The 14,751-nt window shown below is 43.2% G+C and overlaps 1 protein-coding gene across 3 annotated transcripts in view; it reads left to right on the plus strand.

The window, feature by feature from the left end:
• The first annotated feature begins 285 nt into the window (after positions 1 to 285).
• The window catches only part of armc2 (armadillo repeat containing 2), a 102,753-nt gene continuing 88,287 nt past the window's right edge, over positions 286 to 14,751 (plus strand). Inside the window, exon 1 of one of the 3 annotated variants that reach the window (XM_072246145.1) lies at positions 286 to 416. The gene's annotated coding sequence lies outside the window, so the exon portion shown is untranslated. Of the gene's footprint in view, positions 417 to 1,664; positions 1,732 to 8,844; positions 8,927 to 14,751 lie in introns of those variants that run through there. The other 2 variants (XM_072246146.1, XM_072246147.1) reach the window with 2 other exon arrangements.

The raw sequence follows: 14,751 nt of genomic DNA on the forward strand, positions 1-14,751 counted from the left end.
TTACTCTTAGAGCCAAAAAGTTATACAGCACAGAAACTATTTTTTCCACCCAACTCATCTAAGCTAGTCCCATCCAATTATTTTTACACTTTAAGGATATGGTTGATTCATCGACCCGCCTTCAGTGGTCAGCGTTGGTTATTACTCTCGGATTGACATCCATTCCACACCTAAAGGTTATGGAGTTGGAGTTTGGCCTTTAACCTTGCATGTGTCGGTCATGACGTCACTATTCCCACAGAGCTGCGTGAAAATGGCATCAACACTCACCACTGCGCATGCGCGGTAGTGCCGGTTCACGGCTGTCTCCAGGTGTCTCCAGTTGGTGGAAGTGAACAGCGTTAATGAGTCTCCCGGCTCAGCTGCAAATATGGGAGTAATAGCGAGTTTCGAGTCTTGGCCACCGGCAGCAGCAGGTTCGCAGATTCTAGCTAAAAAGTGGTTATTTCAGTAAGAATCCTGCGCGCGTCGGGAATCCCTCTGCTTATAAAATGTTATCCGTCAGTCGGTATGCGTTGCTAGTGTTTAGAAAAGGTTGGAGCCAGGAAGCTTGGTTGTGATTTTATTGACGTTTTTTGAAGCTGAGCGTGGCGATTCCTAGTAGTCGTGTATAGTTACCATGGAACCTGAACGCTGCGCAGGCCGGGTAACACCAGTGGAGGCCAAGCACTGGTTACTGTTGTCATGACAACAACTCACAGGAAATGATGCTCAGATCTAGTCTGGGGCCTTAAAGCGAGTTACAAAAAGGGGAGCAACACACATCAAAGTTGCTGGTGAACGCAGCAGGCCAAGCAGCATCTGTAGGAAGAGGTGCAGTCGACGTATCATTTTGGATCTCCCCCTCCCCCTCCAACTTTCAAATCCCTTACTCACTCTTCCTTCAGTTAGTCCTGACGAAGGGTCTCGGCCTGAAACGTCGACTGTACCTCTTCCTACAAATGCTGCCTAGCCTGCTGCGTTCACCGGCAACTTTGATGTGTGTTGCCTGAATTTCCAGCATCTGCAGAATTCCTGTTGTTTACAAAAAGGGGATCTGCATCCCGTGCAAACAATGACTGTTTATTGATAACTTTCTGGTTTCCCAAATACTTACTGTATTTGCACTCGAGCTTTGTGTGAATCACAGTGTTCATATTTACAGTTTAAGAAAATAATGCTTTAATTAAACCTATTCCAATCTATTTCTGGGGTAAATCTTGAATCCTCTGTTGTGAATATCTTTCACTGTGCTTTGAGGAGTCTAATCTAATATAGTAACTCTTGAATTAAAGTTAAAATATTTCATTTCTTTCATATTCAATGTGACCGTTAAAATCAATTTTATATTTGATCAGACTAGATACAAGGAAAAAGTGCAGCCAGATTACTTGGATCAGTCTCATCTCCCCCTCTCTTTCTCCATTGATTATTGATTTTTTTTTGTTTATTGAGTTTCAACTGGTGTTAATGTGCCCTCTGCTCAATACACTTACAGATAACGTGACATCTCCCATTCAGCTGAGCTGCAGAGCACAGTGCTTAGACTGTCCTGGCCTACCATTAGTAGTATCTGTAAAGAGACTGGTCTATCAGGGAATATCAAGACAGGTTTTTTTTAAATAATAACTTGAAGATTAATTAATTAACCACAAGTACAGGGTGTTCTTGGATGAGAATATCTGCCACACCCTGACAAAATGGACCTGAAGGCTGAGATCCAAGAGGAGGCTATAAAGCAATCAACAGATGGTAAGTGTAAGGAGTATAGGAAATCCAGCAACTTGCTGATCACTGTGGTGTATTGGTCTTCTCAGTGCTGTCAAGATCACCTAATGCTCAAGCGTCCAAGGCCTCAACTCAGTGAGAACCAAAACGAAGGAGAGCTCTGAGAGCCTGTGAATTCTAGAGAGGCAATCAACAATTGTGGGAGGAAGCAGTCCTTAACTCTGACTGTGGCATGACGTGACTGTTTCTGATTCCGTGACACAGCGAGTAACATAGTCTAGCCTTACTGTCAGTGCTGGCTGACAAAATACTGATATGCCAACTGGAAAATAAGACCTTTGGAGCAGACTCATAATACGCACACACAAAGATCCATCTCTTTCACCTGGGAAGATAAAGGCACACCAAAGAATTTCAGAAACACTATGTTTGTGACATTTATCCTTCTGTCTAAAAGAACAAGGTACAGTGGGTTCTGGTTAATTGTGCCGTCAGTTAATCAGGCCAGCCATTTATTTGGGACAACTCTTAAAGAACAAAAACTAATTGAGAAAATAGCTGAGATTCCCTTCCTTAATTCGGGAAACTATACTGCTTAATTGAGACAGGAGACTGTTACTGAACATTTTCTAGCTAACGTCAGTCACGTGCACTTGTGTGGCCAATAGACACTATACCATGCTTTGAGCAAACAATTTTTTATATGGTGTTAGTTGCATGTGTTTGTGTGCAAAATACAGCGATTTTTGTCACTGATATTTGGAGAAATAAGCAGTAAGACAATTCAGAACTGTTTTGCTTGCTGCAACTTCAAGCACTCAGGCTTGAAGATGTGATAAATGGCCGGGAGTGAAAATGAAACGATTTCACTACTTCAACAAGTTAGAAACTATGAAGAATTTGAAGGCATTAACAATCATCTTGAATGTTACAATGAAAATGAAGATTTGGAGGATGCAATCACTGAAAGTATTGTATGAATGCAGTCCTTATCTACACTAGACTGTTTTGTTCATTTTGTTCATTTATAGTCAAAAAAAGGTGATAAGGATGAATTCCTCTATTGATAAGTATATTCCCCAGGCTGCTCCATGAGGCGAGAGGAGAGATTGCTGAGCCTCTGGCTAGGATCTTTATGTCCTTGTTGTCCACGGGAATGGTACCGGAGGATTGGAGGGAGGCGAATGTTGTCCCCTTGTTCAAAAAAGGTAGTAGGGATAGTCCGGGTAATTATAGACCAGTGAGCCTTGCGTCTGTGGTGGGAAAGCTGTTGGAAAAGATTCTTTGAGATAGGATCTCTGGGCATTTATAGTCACAGTCAGTCATAGGCATACTTTATTGATCCCAGGGGAAATTGGTTTTCATTACAGTTGCACCATAAATAATAAATAGTAGTAGAACTATAAATAGTTAAATAGTAATATGTAAATTATGAAATAAATCCAGGACCAGCCTATCGGCACAGGGTGTCTGATCCTCCAAGGGAGGAGTTGTAAAGTTTGATGGCCACAGGCAGGAATGACTTCCTATGACATTCTGCGCTGCATCTTGGAGGAATGAGTCTCTGGCTGAATGTACTCCTGTGCCCACCCAGTACATTATGTAGTGGATGGGAGACATTGACCAAGATGGCATGCAACTTAGACAGCATTCTTTTTTCAGACAGCACCATGAGAGAGTCCAGTTCCATCCCCACAACATCACTGGCTTTGCGAATAAGTTTGTTGATTCTGTTGGTGTCTGCTGCCCCAGCACACAACAGCAAACGTGATAGCACTGGCCACCACAGACTCGTAGAACATCCTCAGCATCGTCCGGCAGATGTTAAAGGACCTCAGTCTCCTCAGGCAGTAGAGATGGCTCTGACCCTTCTTGTAGACAGCCTCAGTGTTCTTTGACCAGTCCAGTTTATTGTCAATTCGTATCCCCAGGTATTTGTAATTCTCCACCATGTCCACACTGATCCCCTGGATGGAAACAGGGGTCACCGGTACCTTAGCTCTCCTCAGGTCTACCACCAGCTCCTTAGTCTTTTTCACATTAAGCTGCAGATAATTCTGCTCACACCATCTGACAAAGTTTCCTACAGTAGCCCTGTACTCAACCTCATCTCCCTTGCTGATGCATCCAACTATGGCAGAGTCATCCGAAAACTTCTGAAGATGACAAGACTCTGTGCAGTAGTTGAAGTCCGAGGTGTAAATGGTGAAGAGAAAGGGAGACAGGACAGTCCCCTGTGGAGCCCCAGTGCTGCTGATCACTCTGTCGGACACACAGTGTTGAACGCACACGTACTGTGGTCTGCCAGTCAGGTAATCAAGAATCCATGACACCAGGAAGGCATCCACCTGCATCGCTGTCAGCTTCTCCCCCAGCAGAGCAGGGCGGATGGTGTTGAACGCACTGGAGAAGTCAAAAAACATGACCCTCACAGTGCTCACTGGCTTGTCCAGTTGGGCGTAGACACGGTTCAGCAGGTAGACGATGGCATCCTCAACTCCTAGTCAGGGCTGGTAGGCGAACTGGAGGGGATCTAAGTGTGGCCTGACCATAGGCCGGAGCAGCTCCAGAACAAGTCTCTCCAGGGTCTTTGTGATGTGGGAGGTCAATGCCACCGGTCTGTAGTCATTGAGGCCGCTGGGGCGCGGCGTCTTCGGCACAGGGACGAGGCAGGATGTCTTCCACAGTACAGGAACCCTCCGGAGCCTCAGGCTCAGGTTGAATACATGGGGAAGTACTCCACATAGCTGAGGGGCACAGGCTTTGAGCACCCTGGTACTGACACCATCCGGTTCTGCAGCCTTGCTTGGGTTGGGACGTTTCAGCTGTCTTCTCACCTGTTCAGCCGTGAAGCCCACCGTGGTGGTTTTGTGTGAGGGAGGGGTATAGTTATGAGAGCAGGGTGGGGGACTGTGAGGAGGGGTAGGAGGGGAGAGTGGAATATGTGTTGATTGGGGGCCGACAACAGATGGCTCATGTGGGGGATGGGCAGGGGTCACAATGTCAAATCTGTTAATGAACAAGTTAAGTTCATTGGCCCTGTCCACACTGCCCTCAGCTCCTCTGTTGCTGGTTTGCCAGAACCCAGTGATGGTCCACATCCCCCTCCAGACCTCTCTCATGTTGTTCTGCTGGAGTTTCCACTCAAGCTTCCTCCTGTACCTGTCTTTAGCCTCCCTGATCCTGGCTTTCAGGTCCCTCTGTATTGCCCTCAGCTCCTCCCTATTTCCATCTCTAAACGCCCTCTTTTTAGCGTTCAGGATGTCCTTAATGTCCTTTGTCACCCATGGCTTGTTATTTGAATAACAAAGGACAGTTTTTGTTGGAACATTGCAGTCCACACAGAGGTTGATGTAATCAGTGATGCACTCTGTGAGCCCATCAATATCCTCTCCATGTGGCTCACAGAGTGCCTGCCAGTCTGTCACCTCAAAAGCCTCATAAGCCTCCTCCGACCATTTCCTCACTGTCCTCGCGGTTGCAGGTTTACTCTTCACCAGAGGCACGTAGCAGGGTTTTAGATGCTCCAGGTTGTGATCTGACCTTCCCAGTGGGGGGAGGGGAGAGGAGCTGTATGCATCCTTAACGTTAGCATACATCAAATCCAGAGTCCTCTCCCCTCTGGTTGTACAGCTCACATACTGCGTGAAGTTGGGCAGTGTTCTAGCCATGGTAACCTGGTTGAAGTCACCCGAGATGGTAATGAGGGCTGTCGGATGCTGGGTTTTGTAATCTGGCTATGACGGTGTAAATGATGTTACACGCCGACGTCGGGTTGGCAGAGGGAGGGATGTACACAACAACCACAATTGCATGCGAGATTTCCCTTGGCAAATAATATGGCCGGAGTCCAACAGCAAAAAGTTCAATATCCGGGCTACAGACCCATTCCTTGATCGTAATATGCCCAGGATTGCACCATCTGTTATTTACCAGAACTGCCAGCCCCCCTCCTTTACGCTTAGAGAATCATGGTCTGATCAGGGACAGTCAGCATGGCTTTGTGAAGGGCAGATCGTGTCTAACAAGCCTGATAGAGTTCTTTGAGGAGGTGACCAGGCATATAGAGGAGGGTAGTGCAGTGGATGTGATCTATATGGATTTTAGTAAGGCTTTTGACAAGGTTCCACACAGTAGGCTTATTCAGAAAGTCAGAAGGCATGGGATCCAGGGAAGTTTGGCCAGGTGGATTCAGAATTGGCTTGCCTGCAGAAGGCAGAGGGTTGTGCTGGAGGGAGTACATTCAGATTGGAGGATTGTGACTAGTGCTGTCCCACAAAGATCTGTTCTGGGACCTCAACTTTTCGTGATTTTTATTAACCACCTGGATGTGGAGGTAGAAGGGTGGGTTGGCAAGTTTGCAGACGACACGAAGGTTGGTGGTGTTGTAGATAGTGTAGGGGATTGTCAAAGATTGCAGAGAGACATTGATAGGTTGCAGAAGTGGGCTGAGAAGTGGCAGATGGAGTTCAACCTGGAGAAGTGTGAGGTGGTATACTTTGGAAGGACAAACTCCAAGGCAGAGTACAAAGTAAATGGCAGGATACTTGGTAGTGTGGAGGAGCAGAGGGATCTGGGGGTACATGTCCACAGATCCCTGAAAGTTGCCTCACAGATGGATAGGATAGTTAAGAAAGCTTATGGGGTGTTAGCTTTCATATGTCGAGGGACAGAGTTTAAGAGTCGCGGTGTAATGATGCAGCTCTATAAAACTCTGGTTAGGCCACACTTGGAGTACTGTGTCCAGTTCTGGTCGCCTCACTATAGGAAGGATGTGGAAGCATTGGAAAGGGTACAGAGGAGATTTACCAGGATGCTGCCTGGTTTAGAGAGTATGGATTATGATCAGAGATTAAGGGAGCTAGGGCTTTACTCTTTGGAGAGAAGGAGGATGAGAGGAGACATGATAGAGGTGTACAAGATAATAAGAGGAATAGATAGAGTGGATAGCCAGCACCTCTTCCCCAGGGCACCACTGCTCAATACAAGAGGACATGGCTTTAAGGTAAGGGGTGGAAAGTTCAAGGGGGATATTAGAGGAAGGTTTTTTGCTCAGAGAGTGGTTGGTGCGTGGAATGCATTGCCTGAGTCAGTGGTGGAGGCAGATATACTAGTGAAGTTTAAGAGACTACTAGACAGGTATATGGAGGAATTTAAGGTGGGGGCTTATATGGGAGGTAGGGTTTGAGGGTCAGCACAACATTGTGGGCCGAAAGGCCTGTACTGTGCTGGACTATTCAAAACAAAAAGTATTTGGAACTAATATGCAGGTTTGTGGTTCTGTAGTAGTATTGGTAGTGCTCTAAATTGTTTTGAATTTAATTTACGTACATAATTTGTTACTCAAGTTTGTTATTTTTATACCTTTTTAACTATCTGCATGAAGCCTCGGCTAATTGGGGGCAGCTGCTTAATTGGTCCAAAATATACTGGTCCTGATGTGTCCCAATTAACAGGAATCCTGTTAATTTCTGATTTTTATTCCAAGAGAAATTCACAGAACATCAACCACTATATGAAAATAAGTAAAAGAAACAAACTACAGATGCTAGAAACCTGAAATAAAAAGAGAAATTGCTAGGAACACTTGGACATGTCAGGTAGCATATGTAAAGAAAAACTGTTAACATTTCAGGTTTTGGGGCCCTTTGTCAAAACTGGGAAGAGAGAAAGCAGGCTAGTTTTGTGCAGTGGAGAAGCTGACTGAAGGACAGGTAGATTAAAGGGATAAAACCAGATTAGTTAATATAGCAGTTCAAAAACCATTCTGCTATTTTATCTCTTTTACACATTGCTTATAGTAAAGCCATTGGACATGCCCAGCTTTTCTATTAACAGAAAAGGAAAAACTGAGCCAAAATAATGACCAGCAGAAATGGCTAGTTCTGATACAGATAGAGTGACTGAGGTACCTAAAGTTGGAGAACTTATTACTGAGTACCCAGATGGAAGATGTATTACTCCTTGTATGCATTGAGTCTTTTTGCAGCAGTGCAAGAGGTCATAGACTGACAGGTCAGAGTGAACATGTGATGGGAATTAAAATGGCAAGCAGTTGGAAGCTCAGGATTACCACTGTAAACAGAATGTAGGTACTCGGAAAGTTATAAGACCATAAGTCAAAGGAGCAGAAGTAGGCCATTTGGCCCATCAAGTCTGCTCTGCCATTTTATCATGAGCTGATCCATTTTATCCTATTTAGTCCCACTGCCCCGTCTTCTCACCATAACCTTTGATGCCCTGGCTACTCAGATACCTATCAATCTCTGCCTTAAATACGCCCAATGACTTGGCCTCCGCTGCTGCCCGTGGCAACAAATTCCATAGACTCACCACCCTCTGACTAAAAAAATTTCTTCACATTTCTGTTCTGAAAGGGCGCCCTTCAATCCTGAAGTCATGCTCTCTCGTACTAGACTCCCCCATCATGGGAAACAACACATCCACTCTGTCCATGCCTATCACACAGTCTGCATTTGGTTTCTCCAATGTGGAAAAGACCACATTGTGAGCATTGAATCTAGTAGAGCAGATTGGAAGTTGCTTCACCTGGAATGATTCTGCGGGTCTCTGGATGGTGGGAAGGGAAGGTTTTGCATCTCTTGTGGTTGCATGGGGATGCATCATAAGATAGGGAATAGTGTGTGGGACTGGAAGAGCAGAGTCAAAAAGGGAGTGATCCCTTTAAAATGTAGAAAGGGAAGAGGAATATGTATCCAGTGATGAGTCTGACAGAAATTTGAAAGATTACTGAGGAGCCACAATGCACTGTCTTTTTTGACTTCACTAAAGGATTTTCCTGTGGATACCGTGAAGTATTCTTGAATTTGGCTGCCCTTCAATTTCATTTCCATCCTTTGTTTACTACGTGGTGACATATAAGCTGTGATTTTTGTCCACCACAGACTAAATTTCAGTGTAGATTGACGTCAAGCGCTTATCTCAATCTTTCCTTTTGCAAGGGAAGACTCAAGAGACTGCAGATGTTGGAATCTGGAGCAACAAACAATCTGTTGGAGGAACTCAGTGAGTTGAACAGCAGCTGTTGGGGGAAAGGATTGAATCAAAACCCTGCATCAGGACTTTTCCTCTTGCATTAGTGTATTTTACTTCCATGAAGCTTCATGTAGGTTATTGTTGGAGAGGAGCTAATCTACGGGACAAATAGAAAACTACTTGATCAATGTCTTTGAGAATTAATCTCAGTCGTCAAGCTACTGTAAGTAAACTATGCTTGAGCACTGTTACATGCTGAGTTCCAAGTCATCATTGACTTTATCACTAAAGTGTACAAGACAATGGCCGTTTCATTAAACGTGTGCAAAACAAATGCCCTCTACCTTCAGACCTACTCCTGAGGGAAAGCATACTGTTTCATTATTGCCTGCAATCTGTCAATCCAACTTTTTGTTGTGTGGGGAAACGTATATTTGAAAATCAAAGCCTAAAACATAGATAGTAGTGGTCTTTCCTCACATGTAGATTTGTGATCAATGGACAGCTTATAAACAGCACCTAAAGACACTTGAGAAAAATCATGAAAGCTTGATTTTTCCATTCTCCTCAGTTACTCAAGCTGACCTCCTCAGAACTCGCAGTCCTCTCATCACTAAGAACCAACTCTTATATTGTCATTAAACATGCAAACAAGGGGTGTGCAATTGTGGTCTGATAAATTGTCCTTTCTCTCACAGAGTATCAGTTTTCAGACATCATCATTCCTCCCACTGCACTGTGACCCACTACTGAAGATTGGGTCTCATTTCCTCTTCAGATTTTCTCTCCATAGGTTCCAGCCTTGTAGTTTCCCAGTTACACTTCTACCTCTACCAAAGATTCACAAACAGGACTGTCCATGTAAATTAATATTTTCAATATGCTCTTGCCCCATCAAACCTACTTCTTCCTACCTTGAATCCATTCTTCTTATCCCAGTCCAGTTTTTCCCATTTACATTGACAACATCCTTATCCTCTCCGCCTCTTTAATGGTTTCTATCTCCCCTATCCTAACCGGCTCATGTTTACCACGATCCCTCTTCACCTCTATCACACACTCGCTTCTCTATGGGTTCTAGCTTCTTTCTCCCCACCCCTGCGCTGCATTAACATGTGCTTCGCTGAACACATTCACACATTGAGCAACTTCTCTTTCAACTTCATTCTCTTTCTCCAGGTCAAAGTTGTAACAATGGGAACCAAACGTTACTGAGATTTTTGTGATGTATGTGTAAGAGTATTGTTTTCAGACCTGCTCAGTCCCCTTCCCTCCACTTCCTTTAGACCATAAGATATAGGAGCAGAATTAGGCCATTTGGCCCATCAAGTCTGCTCCATCATTCAATCATGGCTGATTTATTATTCCTCTCAACCCTATTCTCCTGCCGTCTCCCTGTAACCTTTGACGCCCTTACTAATCAAGAACCTATCAGTTTCTGTTTTAAATAGACTCAATGACTTGTCCTCCGCAGCTGTCTATGGCAATGGATTCCAAGCATTCACTGCCCTCCGGCTAAAGAAATACTTTCTCATCTCTGTTTTAAATGGACATCCTTGTATCCTGAGGCTGTGTCCTCTGATCCTAGACTCTCCCACTATTGGAAAAATCTATCCTGAGGTCTAGCTAGGCCTTTCAATATTTAATATGTTTCAATGAGATCCCATCTCAATTTTCTGAACTCCAATGTGTATACAATAGCCTCAGCAATAGTCCTTACTTTTATATTCTTGTCTCTTGAAATGAATGCTAACGTTGTATTTGCCTTCCATACCACTGACTCATCTGCAAATTAACCTTTAGGGAATCTTGCACAGGGACTCCCAAGTCCCTTTGCACATCCAATTTCTGAATTTGCTCCCTGTTTAGAAAATAGTTTACGGCTTTACTCTTTCTAGCAAAGCACGTGATCATACTACATTTCCTTATACTGTATTCCATCTGCCATGTTTTTGCTCCTTCTCCTAATCTGTCCGAATCCTTCTACAAACTCCTTGCTTCCTCAACACTGCCTGGTCCTCCATCTATCTTTGTATCCTCTGCAAACATGGTCACAAAGTCATCAATTTTGTCATCCAGATCTTTAGCATATAAAATGAAAAGTAACAGTCCCAAAACAAAGGCTGTGGAACACCACTAGTCACTGGTAGCCAACCTGAAAAGGTCCCCTTTATTCCCACTCTTTGCCTCCTGCCAGTCAGCAATCTTTTGACCATCTTTTCCAGAACACCATGGGCTCTTAACTTGTTTACCAACCTCACGTGTGGCACCTTGTCAAACGCCTTCTGAAAATCCAAGTACACAGCATCCATTGACACTCCTTTGTTAATATCCGGTTTGTTATTTCCTCAATGAATTATAGCAGATTTTGTCAAACAAGATTTTCCTTTAAGGAAATCATGCTGATTGTGCTGTGTTTTATTATATGCCTCCCAGTTCCTGAAACCTCATCCTTAATAATGGATTCTTAACATCTTGACAACCACTGAGGTCGGGCAAACCGGCTTATGATTTCCTGTCTTTTGACTTCCTCTCCTCCCTTTTAAAGAGTGGAGTGATATTCACAATTTTACTGTTCTCCAGAACCATTCCAGAATGTAGTGAATCTTGAAAGATCATCATTAATACTATCACAATCTCTTCTGCTACCTCTTTCAGAACCCTGGGGTGTAGTCCACCTGGTCCAGGTGACTTATCTACCTTCAGACCTTTCAGCTTCCCCATGCACCTTCTCCCTAGTAATAGCAACAGTACTCACTTCTGCCCCTTGACACTCTCAAATTTCTGACATGCTGCTGGTAACTTCCACAGTGATGATTGATGCAAAATATGTATTGAGTTCACCCATCATTCCTTTGTCCCCTATTACTACCTCTGCAGTGTCATTTTCCAGTGGTCTGATATTTACCCTTGCCTCTTTTTTCACGCTTCATAATCTGAAAAACATTTTGGTATCCTCTTTTAAAATATTGGGTAGCTTATCTTTACATTTCTTCCTTCTTATTGTTTTTATAGTTGCCTTCTCTAGGTTGTTAAAAGGTCTAGCTTCCCACTAATGTTTGCTGTATTGTATGCCCTCCCTTTTGCTTTTATGCTATTTTTGACTTGCTTTCCTTGTCAGCCACTGTTGCCTCATCCTCCCTTTCGAATTCTTCTTCTTTGGAATGAACCGATCCATCAAAAATTGGTTTGGAATTGCTGCCTGTGCTCATTTAGAATTAGAAACTGGAAATACTTTTTGCTGCCAATTTTCTCAGGCTTTTCACATTCATATTGTACATCTCTGACTCTTCTCTTTCTGGATCTCTTCATCTCTATTTCAAACATTTGTTGCAAACTTATGGACTCTTGCAGCAATCTCAACTATACCAGCTGCCACCATTCTGTTCTTTTCATTCCTCTTTCTCAGTCATATCTGCTCTGAAGAGTTTTTCCACTCAGTTTCATCTGAGATGTCTTCCTCCTTCTGATCACTGGCTTTCCCTTAATCACTGTTGACAGAGTTTTTGCCTCTATTCCCTGTGCATTTTCTGTCACTTAATTTTCTCCTGGACAGAGCAAGGATTGCATTCCTATTGTCACCTTCTGTTCCTATAATCTCTGTATTCAACTGATCAACCTTCTTAATTTCCATCAGCTTCTCCACCATTCCGCTACCACTCAGATTTTTCTCCTCCTCTTCTATTTTAGTGTTTCAAAGTGACCATTCCCTCTGTGTCTGCTGGTCTGCACTTCCATCCTCACCAACCACCCGGGTAACAGCAGGAGGTGCAACTCCCGTCCTTTTATCTTGCCCCTTCCCATGTCAGCAATTCACTTCCACTTTTTGCAATCTAGGGTGCTGCATTTGATTTTCACAATACGGTCTCCACGTTGGAGAAACCAATGCAAATTGGGTGATCACTATGCCCAACATTTATATTTAGTCTACGTGGGTGATACAGGGCTTCCAACTGCCTATCACTTTAGTTCTCCATCCTAATCTGACCTCTCTGTCTGTGGCCTACTGCACTGTTGTAATAAGGCCCAAGGTTAACTTGAGAACTTCATCTTCTGCCTGGGCATGTTGCAGTCTTTTGGACTTGATTTTGATATTTGCAACTTAAGGCAATTCACTTTTTCTCTCTATCAGGTATCCATTTCTGCTGTTAGTTATCAATGTATCATATTACCCAAGCTTGAACTCCTAAAACATGTCCTACAGCCTTGCATTTTGCAGCTTTTACATTCTTCTGTTTGTAGTCTCACTCTAGTTACAATTTTTCTCCCTTTTTATCGTTCCAGTTATCCTATTGACTGGATTATCTTTTCTTTTTGTCTGCAGTGCATCTCTGGCCTAGATCTGTTGAGATCTGTGCTCTCTCTTATCCATCCTTTTCCTTTTCTCCACAACAATAAAAAAACTAACATGATTTCTCTTTTGGTTTCAACAAAGGGCTCTGACCTGAAACATTAAACCTGTTTCTCTTTCCATGAATGTTGGCTGGTCTGCTGAGATTTTCCAGCATCTTCTATTTTATTTCACATTTGCAGCACTACAGTGTTTTAGTTTTCTTTTATTAACAGAGCTGTCACTATAAAATCTTCCATATTCTATATTCAATGGCAAAGTAAATGATCCACCATTAGGTTTTTATTCTAATTGCATTCAGATGGCCCCAGTAGGTGCAGTCTTCCAAAAGAGGAACTCTGCTCCAAGCTCTGTTGTAGCTAAAGGCAACCAGGAAGTCAATGAAAGTTATGCAAGAATGCTCTCAAAGCCTCTTCAAAAAAGGGCAATATTTTCACAAAGTCAGGGCAATCTTTGGCCCGTGACCACTCAAAATGGAAAACTATTCAAGATGGCACTGAAAATCTCATCCTTTCATTGAGAGCAGACAGAAACCCAGTGAAGATGACAGGAGCACTCAACTATATGTGCTAACTGTCCATCCTCTGCATTGAGTACTTCTTGTTGAACCTGTGGTAGTCTGCTGGGCCTGCATAGGTCTTATCAACCACCTTAGGATACGCAGAACTGGAATGGAATCAGATCATCTTGAGCCAAAAGGGTTAGCCTAATCAGAAGAAAGACCTCCTTTGTTCATCTAATTACCCTCACGGGAAACCAGTGTCATTTTTCTGTGCAATATAAAAGCTGGAAATTGACAAACTCCTGATTTTTATCTCATAACATTTAATTAGTTACTGGTAGCCAAAAGTAAAACTGAACAACGCTACTAAAGGCGATGTCCTTCAGACAGTTCATAAAACTACTTATTTTACTTCTTTCAAATATGATTCTTCTACTAAGCTGCATGCAATTGGAACCTGTGATTTACATTTTGATAATGTATTTTTGGGCTGATTGAGTGATCTGGCATTTGCTGTCCCTGAGGAAGTTTGGGGAGGTTTCAAGCAGAATGGCCAAGAGGCCAAGAGCCAGGAGACGGGCTCCATTTCTTGCCAATCTCACCAATTAAAGCAGCAGACAAGATTGACATCAACCAGGACGAGAGCAGAAGGCGAGCGGGTATTTAGCACCGCCTGCCTACATTTATCTCTCACTCTCTCACTCTGCCTGCATTTGACTGGTCTTTCTGTCATGCTCATTGCTGCCGAAAGAAATTACCTGTGCTTCACTGGTCTCTCTCTCTCACTCTCGTTCGATACTGCTGAAGAATGGTGCCGCAGTTTTGGGTCTTGGTCAAGGTTTATTCAATACAGTTTGTGGATTGGACTGTGCAGTCCATGCTATATGTGCTTCTAGTTTCTAGTTACTCCATTTTTCTTGTTATTTTGTACGATCTTGATCGGGGCAGATTGGCTGTGCAACCTGCAGAGCCAGTCTAAATTGAACTGAACTGAACTAATCTGAACATTCCTAGACTGTTTCAATTACTCTGTGGTTTGAAGTTTTATATTCTGTGTTTTTTTCACTTGTTTTTTTTTGCTGTTTGCTTGATTTTTTTTGTGCTTTAGGTTTTTTCTTGAATGGGTTCCTTGATGTTTCTTTGTTTCATTGTTGTCTGTGAAAAGATAAATCTCAGGGTTTATACTTTGATAATA

This window comes from Mobula birostris, chromosome 2 (genome assembly GCF_030028105.1).
Source record: "Mobula birostris isolate sMobBir1 chromosome 2, sMobBir1.hap1, whole genome shotgun sequence".
Classification (NCBI taxonomy): Eukaryota; Metazoa; Chordata; class Chondrichthyes; order Myliobatiformes; family Myliobatidae; genus Mobula; species Mobula birostris.